At 42.8% G+C, this 16,120-nt stretch overlaps 1 protein-coding gene across 2 annotated transcripts in view; it reads right to left on the bottom strand.

The window, feature by feature from the left end:
* LOC105540031 overlaps nucleotides 1–16,120 on the bottom strand; it is a 293,057-nt gene that overhangs the window by 23,917 nt on the left and 253,020 nt on the right. Inside the window, exons 4-5 of one of the 2 annotated variants that reach the window (XR_001006139.1) lie at nucleotides 14,963–15,056; nucleotides 131–242 (exon numbers count right to left, since the gene is read on the bottom strand). The exons of the other annotated variant lie outside the window; for it this stretch is intronic. The gene's annotated coding sequence lies outside the window, so the exon portion shown is untranslated. The remainder of the gene's footprint in view (nucleotides 1–130; nucleotides 243–14,962; nucleotides 15,057–16,120) is intronic. 2 annotated transcript variants of the gene reach the window in all.

Here is a 16,120-nt window from a genome sequence, read left to right as displayed (position 1 = left end):
CTCACCCTGTGCTGGTAGCACCCTCAGAAACGCTCCATACAGAGTGGCTAGACGCCTCGCTACCACCTTTTCTTTCCCTCCTGGTCTTCTAATGATCCTCCTTTTCCCAACTAAACTCAGATTTACTTGCCTTAGGATCTTGTTGCTTCCTTGAGAATCTTGCTCCAAACTTTATCCTCCCCACCTTCCGCTCCAGTGGCTTCTTTTCTTCCAGTTGTAGACATCTTCAGGCACCTCCAAGACTTAAACAACAGGAACAAGAAAATCAGCCTCCAGAATCTCCCCTAACCTTGCTCTTTCTTCAAGTTGAAGCTATCTTGTTGAAGTTTTTCTGTCAGTACAGAATCTCTCAGTTACCCAATCCAAGAATCTCTCTACATTGGTCCACCATGTCTCCCTGTTATTGAAATGCTCTCCCTTGCTTCCCTCAGCTTCTCATATACCTCCTTCTCTTTCTGAGCCTTGGATCCTCCTCCACTGACACCTCATTGACTTTATCTATTTTTATAAGGTTTTTATTGAGGTCTAACATGCCATATTAGTCTGTTTTGTTTTGCTACGAAGGAATACCCGAGAATGGGCAATTTATAAAGGAAATATGTATATTTGGCTGATGGTTCTGCAGGCTGTACAAAAAGCATGGCACCAGCATCTGCATCTGGTAAAGCCTCAGGAAGCTTCCACTTAAGGCAGAAGGCAAAGGGAGAGTAGGCACGTCACAAGGTGAGAGGAGAAGAGGAGGAGGAAGAAGAGCGGTGGGAGGAGTGCCACTCTCTTAAACAACCAGTTCTAGCATGAACTAATAGAGTGAGGACTCACTCATCACTGCAGAGAGGGCACCAAGCCATTCCTGAGGGATCCACCTCCATGACCCAAACACTTCCCACTAGGCCCCACCTCCAACGTTGGGGGTCACATTGCAGAATGAGATTTGGAGGGCGCAACATCCAAACTACATCACATGCATACAGTAAAGTGCATAAATATTAAGAGCTGGGTGAATTTTTGAACACATACATAGGTGTGATGACCACTGTGCATGAGATGCAGGCTACTCCCAGAAGTGCCTCTGTGTCCCTCCCCAGCCAATCCACATTCTCCCTTGCTCTTCAATAACGACTGCTCTGACCCCTATCCACATGGATTATTTCTGCCTGTTCTAAAACTTCATATAAATGGAACCATGTAGTATGTCTTCTTTTGAGCCTCCTTTTTTTTTTTTTTTTTTTTTGAGACAGATTCTCACTCTGTCACCCAGGGTGGAGTGCAGCGGTGTGATCTTGGCTCACTGCAACCTCCACCTCCTGGGTTCAAGCAATTTTCTGCCTCAGCCTCCCGAGCAGCTGGGATTACAGGCGTGCGCCACCACACCCAACTGATTTTTGTATTTTTAGTAGAGACGGAGTTTCATCATCTTGGCCAGGCTAGTGTTGAACTCCTGACCTCAAGTGATCCACCCACCTTGGCCTCCCAGCATGGAGATTTCAGGCATGAGCCACCGCGCCTGGCCGAGTCTGCTTTCTTCTACACATCATGGTGCCTAGTGGATTCACCCATGTTTCTGTGTGCATCTGCAGTTCATTCCTGTTTATTGGTAGGTAGTATTCCATTGTGTGAACATGCCATGATTTGTTGACTCATTCCACTCCTGAGGGACAATTGAGTTTTTTCCCCTTAGGCTTTTTGCAAATTCAGCACCCTTCCATATTTTGTCTTCATCTTTCTTCAAGGTACCTCTTTTTTTTTTTTTCCCTCAAAATAATCCAGAACAATAAGCATTCAACCTTCCCTGGAACCGGCCTTTTCCTGCTGCCAGAGCAGTAGCTAACACAGTTTCTGGCATCAGGAGGGTAAGTCAAAGTTATCAGTCAAAACACACTAGGAGAGAAAATGGAAATTGGTATGCAGCAGTGTATAATTAAGCAATCGTAAGCTTTGGGAGGCATGAAGGGGAAGCTCGGGGCCAGCCTCTCAGCTGTGAAGTTCTGCAGGTAGAGTCCGTGGCAAGGGGGGACGGCAGGCACAGCGGACGCCCCAACACTGCAGCTCTCTGAGCCCTGCAAGTCTCTAGGCTGGGGCTGGGCTCCCTGGCCTTCTGCCTAGAGCCCTTAGGCAACCAAAATGAGAGCGCAAGAGAGCCAAGAGCCACAAGGTTATTTTTCTAAGACGTAAAGTGAATGATGTCATCCACCCAGACCTCTTTGTCCAAGAGAACAACCTCGAGTCTCCTCCTTCAGGACCCTCAGATAGATCTTTCCAGAAAAAGAGTAGGGGAAAGAGAGAGGAGGAGACACTGGAGCTATAGGGCTGGAGCAGCTGGATGGGCCTCTGACAGCAGAGGGAGGGGCAACTGCATAGGGAAACAGAGAGGGACAAAGTGTGTTATGCTTAAGAGAGCTTGAGGGCTATAAAACTCAATGTTTATGTGAATATAATCAAAGGAAAGGGGAAAGATTTGGGAGAGAGACACCCGAGAAAACCCCAAGAAGCCACAAGACCTAGACAACAACTGCCAATCTGGTAATGACTGGGTGTGCTGTGGAGTTGGTGTTTATCCCAGACAAAGCCAGTGCTTTCCTGAGATCTGGTGACAATTTGGGGCACATATATTTAGGGAGGAGGACAAGCCCTGGGAAGAGGTTTTGAGTCAGGAGACCTGGGGTTGGGCCTCAGCCATGTGGTCCGCGGCTCCCCAGCTCTGACAGCAGTGTCCCTTCTGCTGGCAGAGTCTCCGCCTGTGAGTGGCAGCAGGCCAGCCCAGCTCCACTGGCCCTTCTGGATCTAAGACGTCTGTCTTCTCAAGCCCAGGCTTGCAAAGGTTCTGGCTGAACTTCATAGTGACCTTGCCAGTGCACACCTGAGCCACACCTCATTGCTTTTGAGTATATCTGAACCTCAGGCAACGTTTGGTTTTATTCCTAACCTCTTACTGCAGAACAGAGGAAGCCAGTTTAGAGTCAAATCCTCACGAGGCTTCTCTTATTCCAGAGTATTTATTCGCTTGATGGTTTTGAACCATTTATTTGGACACACAAAGTTCTATCTGGGAAACAACCATTGACTCCAACGTCCTCAAACAGTGCTAGTTTTGGATGCTGACAGGGTCTCTAATAGGAGGCAAAGAAACGTAACACCCAGCCAGGCAATTGCAAGGTTGAATGTGAGAGTCTAGCTTTTTGAGAATCCTTCTAAAAGTCATGTGATAAGGGATTGTCACAGTGAGGATAACAAATTCACATCTAAGGGATGAAGGTAAAACTTACTCGGATGCTCTGCAAATGGCTGTGGGGGGTTGCTCTTCCTGGGAAGTACCCCTCAGACTTGGAGTCACTGCATCCTACTTGATTTAACTGAAGCAAAGGTGACGTATTCATCAACAAACTCTGACATAATTAAAAAGAAATCTTGTGTCAACAAAGACGCTGGTGCTGTAAAGGAGGTGAGTAATGTGGGAAAAAGCAACGTTTCCAAACTCAGGTAGTTTTAGTTTATTTTACTTTATTTTATTTTATTTTATTTTATTTTATTTTATTTTATTTTATTGTCTGAGATGAAGTTTTGCTCTGTCACCCAGGCTGGAGTGCAGTAGCACAACCTCAGCTCACTGCAACCTCTGCCTCCCAGGTTCAAGCCATTCTCCTGCCTCAGCCTCCCAAGTAGCTGGGACTACAGGCATGCATCACCACACCTGGCTAATTTTTTGTATTTAGTATAGATGGGGTTTCACCATGTCGGTCAAGCTGGTCTTGAACTCCTGACCTCAGGTGGTCTGCCCACCTCAGCTGCCCAAAGTGCTGGAATTACAGGCGTGAACCGTGGCACAGGGCCTATTTTATTTTATTTTATTTTATTTTATATTTCATTTTTTGAGACATAGTCTTGTTCTGTCACCCAGGCTGGAGTGCAGTGACACAATCTCAGGTCACTGCAACCTCTGCCTCTCAGGTTCAGGCAATTCTTGCACCTCAACTTCCCAAGTAGATTGGACTACAGGCACCCACCACCACACCTGGCTACATTTTTGTATTTTAGTAGAGTCAGGGTTTCGCCATGTTGTCCAAAGTGGTCTCAAACTGAGCTCGGCCTCCCAAAGTGCTAGGATTACAGGCATGAGTCACTGTACCAGGCCATACTTATGTAGTATTTTAAATATGCATGAGTAACTATGTTGCTAGTTAAACAGATACTTGACTATTCTCTCTATATGTCAAAAATTGTTTATAACATCACTTAAAATTTTTCTCATTGAAAAAGTCACATATGCAGTTATATTAAAATCAGCATATGCTATATTCTGTAATCTAGAAATAGAAAATGTCCAAGATACCTGACTAGACCTAGTCTGTGCAGTTCTCTGGAATCCTTCTGAATCAGCTGCTACTCTGAAGAAGACCACTACACACATGACGGACCCAGCCCACCCTTGGCCCAGGCCCTGGTGCACCTAACTTCAGTGCAGACCCACCCCTTTATCAACTACATTGGAGTGGGTCTTCAATCATGTCCCATGGTCCCTATGGCAGATGTCACACAGGTTGCAGTGGAAGATCTTCAGATGACTTGGTGACAGGTTCATGACCATCTGGTTTCAAGGTGGGCGGTCAGGCAGTTACCAAACGGGCTCTGTGGGACCAGAGTTTGGGTGTGTGTGTGAAGTTGGAGGTGGTGGAAAGAAGGCAGAGTGACTATCCTCATGGTGCTGGCAACAAAGAGTGGCAAACCCGCATTTTGGGTCTTTCCTCTTCTTTTATCTTCCTCACTGGCTACTGTCATCTGTAAAGAGCTCCAAGTCTTCATGTATAGAAAGCATTCAATGGGCGAGGAAGGCCCAGTCCCTACACTGGGGGATGTGCTGGCTCTATAGTTCAGAGACCCACAGCTGGAAGGACGAAGTTTGCCCTCTAGTGATTTCTTCATCATCAGCCAGTTTTCCTTGAAATGTGACTGACTCATGTTCAGGGGAATTGATATTCTAGTTGGAAAGGGGGAAAGGGAGACAGGATTATGAGGAGGGTTGTTCTTCATTTTCAAAATAAAGAACTTCGACTACTGCACTTCCCCAAATGAGGCTTTCTCTCCAGGCACATCTTCTGGTTCACAAGCTGCTCAAGAAGGGCGGGAAGGGTCACTACAAATCCCATCCCATTGTTCCTCCAGATCCAGCTTCCCAGAGATTAGGGTCAGCTCATCCGGAAAGGAGCTTGTGGGATCAGCGAAGTCCTAGTGTAAGACATTCCAAGGAACACCTCTGATTCATTACTCTTTGGAGACTGGCTCCCCTTAGCAATTACTGGAAATAATGGCTGTCCACGGAACATCGCTGGGAGTATGGCATGCAGTGAGGATGTCATAGGGTGGGCCACTGATACGTGGAAATTAACCCAGGAGCCCACAAAGGCAACAGCTATGGGCCTGGTAGGATCTGAAGATTTCCTCTTCAATGGCTCCTGGTAGTACTAGGCCTCCCTCCATTGGTTTGCGCATCTACATCCTCAGCATTGAGAGTGTCCAGCTGCGATTAGTGTCTATCTCAAGTCTTGAGTCCTTGGTTGCTCAAAGGTGCATGGTACCTCCAGCTGCAGAAAACACGGGGAAAGAGCTCCATGACAAGTCACAACAAGCTCTCTGGAAATATCTCCCAGGTGCCCTCTTCTAGAAAGAAATGCTTCTCTGTCAAAGCAGGCCTCTCTGTGGGTCTCTGGGCCTTCCTATCTAGGCTAGGCTCTGGATGTCTACACCAGCCTTGTAGGCACACCCTTCCCAGTGCTGAGAGGTTGTTTACACCAGGGCCGCGCATCCTTTCTGAGGCCAAAACCGAAACAACAACAGAAACAACATAAAACCCCCTTTCTGAACCACAGCTCTGGCTTGGCGTGTAATTTTTGAGAATACACTTCTCCATTCCTTGAATGGTTACCTTTGTCTTTATGGCCCTGCTATTTATATGCTCTGAGAACTCTCCAGAAACTCCTTTTCCAAGAAATGAGCTAGCCCTTCAGTGGCCATGTTTACAGAATTTCCTGTTTTCATGATATCTGAAGAGGACAAAACCTTGGTACCTTCCAAAATAATCAGAGTTTCTGACAAACCTTGTGGACCAATGTTACTGCATTCCAACTACGCGCAAACTACCTGTCACATCCAGACCTCAAAGCCTCGCCCAATTCCTTACTCTTCAGTTATTTCCTTCGCTTTCCCCCCGTGCTGTAGCTGTGGTGTGAGAATGGAGTTTCCACTTGGCAGCTGAGATCTGGAGTTAGAGTGGAGGAAAGTGGATCAATTTCCCCTCTCCCCTATAGACATAAGTATGCATGTACATATACCTGGGCCCATTTGAGGACAAGCCATCCATTATGCAATGAGGTCATAGGTGGCACTCCAATCCTGGTGAGTGTTGTGGTACAGTGGGGAAAAAAAAGAAGTCTCTGGAGCCGTAAGGACAGAATCCTGGCTCCATTAGTTGTGAGAAGTGATCACATGCTCACTGAGTCTGTTTCTTCATCTGTGAAATGGATTGTTGTGAGGACAGAGATAACATATGATCACATGTTATGGGATCAATAGATGGCAGCAGCTATTGGTGATGATGATGTCATTTTCATCATCATTACTGTCATGGCTAGTAAGGCTACAGATCTTTAAAAAATAGCTCCTGGGCTATAAACTAATTTCCAGCTAACATTCTCACTGGGTCAAAATGATGTTAGGTCTAAATTTTTCAGGTTCTGGGTCTGAGCTACAGAGATTTATACACTGCATGCTGTTGTCAGCAAAGATTATGGGCTCTGCCCCATGTGTGAGTGCACATGTGTATGTACACAAGGCCTCCTATAGACAATGCATTGTGTCCATTGTGCCACAGAGCCAGCTAGGCCCTCTACAGAGAATGAAGTCAACCTCTTCCTGCACCTTCATGGGTTAAATAAAGCAGGATGAAAGTATTTGTTCTCTCTTTTTCAGGATCTCACCATCAGATTAGCCACCCTTTGCTGAGACATTTAAGAGTTTGAAAACACACACACACACACACACACACACACTTGCACATAGTACAACTATTTGGAGTCAAATAAAGCAGGTAGATTCTGGAGGAGAGTCAACACTTACAAAAAGAGAATGGCAGATGACCCAGATGTTAGAATTAGCAGGTAAGGATTTTAACTACGTTCAGTCATGTAAAAGAAAAGATACTCCTAATGAATAAAAAGTTGTAAAATTTCGTCAGAAAAATACAAGTTATAAAAAGCAACCAAATAAAAATTCTAGACTAAAATGTAAAATATCTGAAATAAAAATTCATCCTCTAGCAGAATACAGACAACATAGGGAAGAATCCATGAACTTGAAAAGGGGTCAAATGAAAATGATCGAATCTAAAGAAAAGAGAGAAAAATGGCAGAGAAAAAATTGAACAGTTTCAAGGACTGGTTCAAAAATATTAAAATGTCTAACATAGGAGTAATTGGAGTTCTAGTTATTCTAGTAATTCGTACTCTTACTTCTAGGAAGGAAGAGAGTAAATGGAGCAGAAATAAATTCCCAAATGTGATGAAAGGCATAAAATTTTTGATTTAAGAAGCTCATCATACTCCAACCAGAGTAATACCTGGAGACATCATAGTTATACTGCTGAATTCATAAATAAGGGAAAAAAGATGGAAATCAACTAAATGAAAATGGCGCATCACATGGAACAAAGAAGCAATATTTGCTGATTTCTGATAAACAATGGAGGCCAAAAGATAGTGAAACAACATCTTTAATGTGCCAAAAAGGAAATGTCAACCCAGAATTCTACATATAGCAAAATTATCCTTCAAGAATGAAGGCAAAATAAAGGCATTTCAGAAGGCTAAGAGAATTCATCACCAGTAGACCTGTATTATAAGAAATACTAAAGGAAATTCCTTTAGCATTTCCTGAAGGGAAATGATACTGTTGGAGATAGTGAATTTCTAGACAAATAGAAAAGACTGGCGCTTTTTCTCTTAATTTATTGAAAATACGTATGATTGTTTAAAGCAAAATTTGTGTCTTATGGGGTTTGTCACTTAGGTGTGATGCCTATGAAAATTACAGTATAAAGAGTGATTAGGGATGGGTGGTTTTATGTAACTGCAAGGTTTCTACATTACATAAGTGGCACAATCTTTCTTTTCTTTTTCTTTTTTTTTTTTTTTTTGAGACAGAGTTTCACTCTGTCACCCAGGCTGAAGTGCAGTGGTGCCATCTCAGCTCACTGCAAGCTCCGCCTCCCAGGTTCACGCCATTCTCCTGCCTCAGCCTCCTGAGTAGCTGGGACTACAGGTGCCCGCCACCACACCCGGCTAATGTTTTGTGTGGTTTTTTTTAGTAGAGACAGGGTTTCACTGTGTTAGCCAGGATGGTCTCAATCTCCTAACCTTGTGATCTGCCCGCCTCGGCCTCCCAAAGTACTGGGATTACAGGTGTGAGCCACCATGCCCGGCCAAGTGGCACAAATTTTAATAGGTTGTGAAAAGTAAGGGAAATGCATTATAATCTCTATACAATCAATTTAAAAAGCAAAGAAGTGGCTGGGCACGGTGGCCCATGCCTGTAATCCTAGCACTTTGGGAGGACGAGGCGGGTAGATTGCCTGAGCTCAGGAGTTTGAGACCAACCTGGGCAACACGGTGAAACTCTGCCTCTACTAAAGTACATAAAATTAGCTGGGCATGGTGGCGTGCATCTGTAATCCCAGCTACTTGGGAGGCTGAGACAGGAGAATTGCTTGAACCCAGGAGGTGGAGGTTGCAGCGAGCTGAGATCATCTCCTCGCATTCCAGCCCGGGTGACAGAGTGATACTTTGTCTCAAAAAAAAAAAAAAAAAAAAAAAGGAGGTAAATAAGTATAGCTAGAAATAGGTAAATTAAGAAATAATTCTAAAATATGTTATAATACGTTGAAAAGAAAGCAGAAAAAGAATAAAGGAACAGAAATTAGAGGGGATGTACTCAGAAAACAAACGGTAAAATGAAAGACATATATCCAAATGTGTCAATAATTCCTTTAAATGCTTATGGACTAAAAACTCCAATTAAAAACAAAGATTGTCAAAATGGATAGAAAAGCTTTCTTTAAGGGATACATTTTAAACAGAAAGAAACAGATATATTAAGAAGAAATAAATAGAAAAAGAAATACCATGAAAAGAGTATAAGAATATAGGACTGTTGAAGTGGCTGTATTATTATCAGATGACATTAAATTCAAAATAAGAGTGTTGCCAGACATAGAGTGGGATATGTTATAATGATAAGAATTAAGAATTAATTCATCAGAAGACATTATAATCATAAATGTATATAGGCCTAGTAACAGAGCTTCAAAATATATGAAGCAAAAATGACAGAATTAAAAGAAGTAGACAATCCCACAATCATAGTTGGAAATTTTAACATCTCTCAATGACTGTTGATAGAAAAACTAGGCCTAAAATCAGTACAGATATAAATGATCTATATAATATCACCATCATCTTGACTTAATTAATATTTATAGAAAACTACACCCAATCATTGCAAAATATACCTTCTTCTCAGGTGCACATGGAGCTTTTCTCAAGGTAAAGCATATGTTAATCCATCAAATAAGTCTTGATAAGTTGGAAAGAACTGAAATCCTACAGAGCATTTTCTCTGTCCACAATGGAATTAAGTTAGAAATCAGTAACAATAAGATATCTAAGAAGACTCCACATGTTTACAGTCAAACAACTCACTTATTTAAAACAAACAAACCATGAATTAAAGAAGAAATCACAAAGAAAATTAGAAAAGCTTTTGAGCAGAATGAAAATGAAAATGTTACATATGAAAATTTATGAGCTCTAATTAAAGCAATGTTTAGAAGGAAATTTAGAGTTTTACATACTTACATTGGAAAGAGCAAAGCTCTAAAATCCATAACCTAAGTTTCCACCTTAAGAGTCTAAAATGAGGGAAGAAAGACAGAAGAAAAAAAGTAAGAAAGGAAGGAAGGGAGAAAGGAGGAAAGGAGGGAGAATGGAAGGGAGGGGAAAAATACAAGAAAAGGAAAGAAAACCCAAAGTAAGTAGAAAGGAAAGAAATTCTATATATAATAACAGAAATAAATGAGATAACAACAAAGAATAGAGAAAATTAACAAAGCCAGAAGTCTGCTCTCTGAAAAGATCAACTCTAAGTAGACTAATTAAGAAAAAGAGAGAGAATACAAATAATCAATATCAGAATGAAAGAGGAGTTATCACTGAAAATGCTACAAGCATTTTTAAAAAGCATAAAAACATTATGCTAACAAAATAGACAACTTAGATGAAATAGACAAATTCCTTGAAAAACACAATGTACCATAACTCATGTATGAGAGGCTATTGAATTTAATTAAATTAATTAATTTATTTTTTGAGACAGGGTCTTGATCTGTCACCCAGGCGTAAGTGCTAAGGTGTTGTTCCAGTCACTGCAGCCTCGACCTCCCAGGCTCAAGTGATTCTCCCACCTCAGCCTCCCAAGTAGGTGAGAGGTGCAAGCCACCATGCCTGGCTAAGTTTTGTATTTTTTGTAGAGACAGGGTTTTATCATGTTGTGCCAGGCTGATCTCGAATTCCTGAGCTCAAGAGATCTGCCCACCTCAGCCTCCCAAAGTGCTGGGATTACAGGCATGCACCACTGTGTCCAACCAAAATGTATTATTTTTTAAAATCTTCCACAAAGAAAAGTTTGGTCAAGGTTATCTCATTAGTCCTATAAAACATTTAAGGAAGAAATATAATAGTATCATTATTTCACAAACTCTTTCAAAAAGAAAACAGAGGAGGCAAGAACACTTACCAACTTATTTTAGGTAGTCTTAACTATTGCAATAGTGTAAGTGAAAAAAAAAAGTAAAGGCGTAACGATTTTAAAAAGAAGAATTACAACTCACTCTTCACATGATGTGATTGTTTATGTGGAAAATCTTAAGAAATGCAAGAAACAAGTATTAGAACTAATACATCTATTGAACAAAGTCACAGGATACAAGGTTAATATTAAAATATCAATTATACTTTTCTATATCAGCAGCAAGAATTTGAGAAATGAAATTAGAAAAACAATTTTATTTACAGTATCTTCAAAAAACATAAAATACTCATGAATAAACAACAAAAGATGGACAAGATCTCTATGTTGAAAACTAAACCATTATTGAAAGAAATTAAAGAAGACACACACACACACACACACACACACACACAGAGTATCATGTTTGCAGATTGGAAGACTCAGTGTTGTTGAGGTGTCAATTCTCCGCAAATTGATCTGTAGAGTTATTGCAATCCCAGTAATAATGCTAGCAGACATCTGTTGTAGAAATTTACAAACTGATTCTAAAATTTATATAGACATGCAAAGAATCTAGTGTATCTATAACAATCTTGAAATAGGAAAATAAATCTGGAGTGCTCAAACTACATGAGTTTAAAACATTATAATACCAACATTGTTGGTTTTATAATCAAGACAGTATGTTACTGGCATGGGGATTGACACATAGATCAGTGGATCTAACAAGAGAGCTGGAAACAGGCCCATGATTACATGGTCATTTGTTTGCCAAAGGTACCAAAGCAATCTATGGAGGAAGAAAAGTCTTTTCAAGAAATGGTGCTGTACTAACTGGATGTTCAGATGGAAACACACGAACAAAGAAAACTTTAACTTATTTCTCACATCATATACAAAAATTAATTCTAAATTATTGCAGAGTTAAATATAAAAATCATAAAACTTTTAGAGAAAATATAGGAGAATATCTTCATAACCTGGAGATAGGCAAATGTTTGATAGACAAACAGGCCACAGAAAGCAATAAACAACAGAAAATGAAAAAATTTGTCCCTGTCAAAATTAAAAGCTTCTGCTGATAAGCGATACCATTAAGAAAATAAATAGGCAAGCCATAGAAGAGGAGAAAATATTTACAAAACATCTGAAAAAGGATTGAAATCCCGGGTTTATAAAGAACTCTCTTAACTAAATAGTAAAAAGATAAACAATCAATCAGAAATGAATGAAACAGTTTGCATAGACGGTTCACAAAAAAGATACTCAAATAGCCATTAGGGATATGAAGAGATACTTATCATTACTCATCAGGGAGATAAAAATTAAAACCACAATGAGATACCTCTACACTTTTAACTTAAATATTAGTAAGGATGTGGTAACTTCTTATAAAGCTATACAAACACCTACCCCCTCAGCAGTACCACTCCTGGGGTTTTTCCCAAGAGAAATGAAAATTATGTTTACAAGAAGAATCACCAAGAGGAAAACTGGAAACATCAGATGTTCATCAACAGGAGAACGGATAAGCAAACTGAGCTTCATAGAATGGAATATCACTCAGCAATAAAAAGGAGCAGTTCAAGAGATTCTCATGCCTCAGCCTCCCCAGTAGCTGGGATTACAGAGATGCACCACCACGCCTGGCGAATTCTCGTATTTTTAGTAGAGACAGGGTTTTGCCATGTTGGCCAGGCTGGTCTCGAACCGCTGGCTTGAAGAGATCCGCCCACCTCGGCTTCCCAAAGTGCTGGAATCACAGGCGTAAGCCACTGTGTCCGGCCTACAAATAACTTTTTTAAATTAAAAATGTGGTTCCCAGATGCAAACACAGTGCGTGTGCTTTGCTCAAATCACCTAAAAATAATAAGACATTTTTAGAGTATCAGGCATCCTTTGATTTATTTACTAATATTTATTGATTGCCTAAGAGATAAGGCACAGTGAAGCTGGCAGATACACATGTATCTCCTCGCCTTCAAGGAACTTAAAATGGACATGAAAAGTGGTCCACAGGAAATTGAAACCATGAAAGAGGTTTTAAATAATGGACTTGGTGAGTGTATATACATATGTTATAGACAAAAACCCAAACAGCCTTCACTCTTGCTCCCTCTCTCTCCCCTTCCTATCCCATTCCCTCCCACCTGCCCAGCATCACCCAGAATCTGTACTATTTCTCTAACTCATGAGACAGGGAAGTCAGGTGTAGTGAGTGTGGCCAGGGCGGGTGGATGTTTGAATGGACTCAGCCTGACTCTGGGAACATGTTAGGGACTTTGAGGAACCTTCTGAGCCTTGCGTCCACATGCAAGGTCGCAACTGCAGTGCAGCCTGTGGCTTTCCTGACCCTCCCTGCAGCTGGTGTGAGGAATGGCCCCTGGTAAACATGTTTTTCTTGGTTCCAGACGTGCTTTTCCCCACAGCTGTTCTCTTCTGGCATCCAGGTTCAAAAGCACGACCTTGGTCTTCCCCCTCCCTGGGGGCCCTAATGCAAGGCTGTGTGGTTTTGGACCCTTGGGCTGCTTTCCACCAGAGGCTCCCTTGCTCTTCCCACCAGGAAGCATATACGTTCACAGGGCCTGCGAGAGCACAGGAGCCACCGAGGGAGCCTCCTCCCAGGGTTCTGTGGTTAAGGGCAGATGAGAAAGATGAAGGCCAGGGATGGGGGATACTGGCAGGTCCTCTCCATGAAACATCATCTACTCATCCTTCTCCTCCTCCCGTGACGTGGGCAGGCCCACGCTCAGATGCAATGATTTTGATACTCTGAGATTAAGCTTCCACTGCAAGAAAATGGGACTCAGAGCAGAAATTATGTTGTTGCCCACCAAAATGAAGGTTATGGTCTTATACTAGGGCAGCCACCGACTCAGATTTCTGCACCTTACTCCTACATGATGGAAGCTTCATTAAAAAAAAAAGTACACAAATAAAAACAAACAAACAAAATACCCAGAACAGAACAGATAGAACCAAGGAAAGAACAGGGATAAAAACAAACATCCCTTCAATTTCCTTTTTGACTGTTTTTTCTTGTCCTATGGGAGACTGACAGCCAGGTGTAGTGGAAAGAGCACTGGATAGGGAGTCTGGAGAGATTATTCCTGTTTCCCACTGTGGGACCCCAAGCAGATCACAGCCCCTCCTGGGACCTCCATCTCCTCCTCATCTGCTCCAGTTCCCTTGAGATGCCATGATTCATGAAACTGCCTTGGCCATCATATGATACACATCTGTGGGGTTAAAGAAGGCATCTCACAGGAGGGGTGAAGAGTCACAGCAGCTGAGCACTTTCTGCACATCAGGCCTCGGCTAACTGCCTGTGTGAGATAGGAATGTCATTTTACAGATGAGGAAACTGAGGCTTAGAATGCTAAGTACCATGCCTGAGGGAATCAGGATCTGAATCCACACGGACATCAGACTTTCACATCCATTGGCTCAGGTACAGTTTGAGACTGAAATTAAGAAATTGCGTTTCGGGCCGGGCGCGGTGGCTCACGCCTGTAATCCCAGCTCTTTGGAAGGCCGAGGCGGGCGGATCACAAGGTCAGGAGATCGAGACCACGGTGAAACCCCGTCTCTACTAAAAGTGGAAAAAATTAGCCGGGCGCGGTGGCGGGCGCCTGTAGTCCCAGCTACTCGGGAGGCTGAGGCAGGAGAATGGCGTGAACCCCGGAGGCAGAGCTTGCAGTGAGCCGAGATCGCGCCACACTGCACTCCAGCTTGGGGGACAGAGCGAGACTCCATCTCAGAAAAAAAAAAAAAAAAAGAAATTGCGTTTCACATCATTTTGATTGGTTTGATGGTCATAGTTGCTGTTTTTCTGCCATAATTAGAATCCAGCTGGAACCACACCCACCGCGCTTGAAAGGTATTACTCTAGTGCACTTCAGTGTTTGCTCCTGGGGATCGCATTATACCTCTGGGAGGCAAGATGCTTTAACAAAGAAGCACAACCGAGAAAAGAATGTCTGTTGCTTTCTGGATAAAGTATCAGTCATTTGATTGCAGTTTGCTAATCTTAAATGTAACGTTTAAAATACACTTGTGATTTATTTTCTTTTTGAGAGTCAGGTGGAGTCCCGCATTTGTGGGACTTCATTTTTGTTTGCAAATACAATACTTTGAATAAAAATGTGGTGTGGAGCAGGCATGATGCCCTCACCAGTGCAGCCGAAGACGTGGGCTGTCCTGCCTGGGTCTCCTTTCTGGCCTGCCTGTGGAGGAAGGGGTAGAGGACAATGTAGGGATGAGAGCCAGGGTCTGGGTATGGGGAGAGTTGATAAGGTAGTGATCCCATGGACCCAGGTCCCGGAAGAGAAACAGGCAAAACTAGAAGGACCTAATTATCATCCAGTAGAATGTTCCTGGTGAGGATGTGGACTTTATTCAATTATCCAGAATTGAATGAATCCGTTCCCTGCCAGGGTGATCAGTTCAGCCTTGCTTACCTGGGACTTTCCTGGCTTTAAAACCCAAAGTTTCCAGGGAAATTTCTCTGTCCAGGCAAACTGGGATGGTTGATCACCTAACCTGGGACTCATGCTTGGCCACTGAATCTCCAACCACAACTATCCAACTATTTTACAGCCAGGCGATTGAGGGAGCCTTGTGTTGACGTTAGAGTTGTGAACATGGTGACTTGAGCTGTAATTTTGTCTCTGGGGCCATGGGATTGTTTTCAGTCCCTGGACATAGGACCCTCATGGACCCCATCTCTTTCTAACCTGTAGGTGCCGTCAGCCCCTGCTGTAGGCTTGGGCACGCCCTTTCTGGTTAAACAGTGAGGACAGACAGAACATAGAATAGCCTCCTGGTCTTGGTAGCCGGTGTGCAGAAGATGGTCCTGAACCTCACGGTGCTCCTTCTTTCTGGCCTCGGGCAGAGGCCATCCTACAGACAGGAATTTGGAGCCCCAGCTGGAAGAGGGTTGGTGCCCCGCCTCTACTCCTTGGTTCTAGAAAAATCAATCCAAGAGTCAGGCATATTGTACAGCACCCATTCCCCATAGAGTCATATAAGTGTCTGTTTTCAGCACAAGACAGACCCTTTTTCCATTCTGTCCCATGAGGGCCAATTCCCCCATTCTCCAAGCTCCCCTGAGAGAGGCAAAGGTCCCTGTGAGAAGCTGAGCTTTGAGCGTGTCCCTGTCCTGGGACAGCCATTTTGTATCAGTGGAGGCAGAAAATACCAGCTGGGGGACAAAAGAGATTTAAGTGGGCTTGCCTAATACAGCACATTAATACATGCGGATACAACGTTAATCTAAAAGAGGCCCTGT

This window comes from Mandrillus leucophaeus, unplaced genomic scaffold (assembly GCF_000951045.1).
Source record: "Mandrillus leucophaeus isolate KB7577 unplaced genomic scaffold, Mleu.le_1.0 Scaffold214, whole genome shotgun sequence".
Taxonomy (NCBI): domain Eukaryota; kingdom Metazoa; phylum Chordata; class Mammalia; order Primates; family Cercopithecidae; genus Mandrillus; species Mandrillus leucophaeus.
This window is presented reverse-complemented; position numbering and strand designations above follow the sequence as displayed.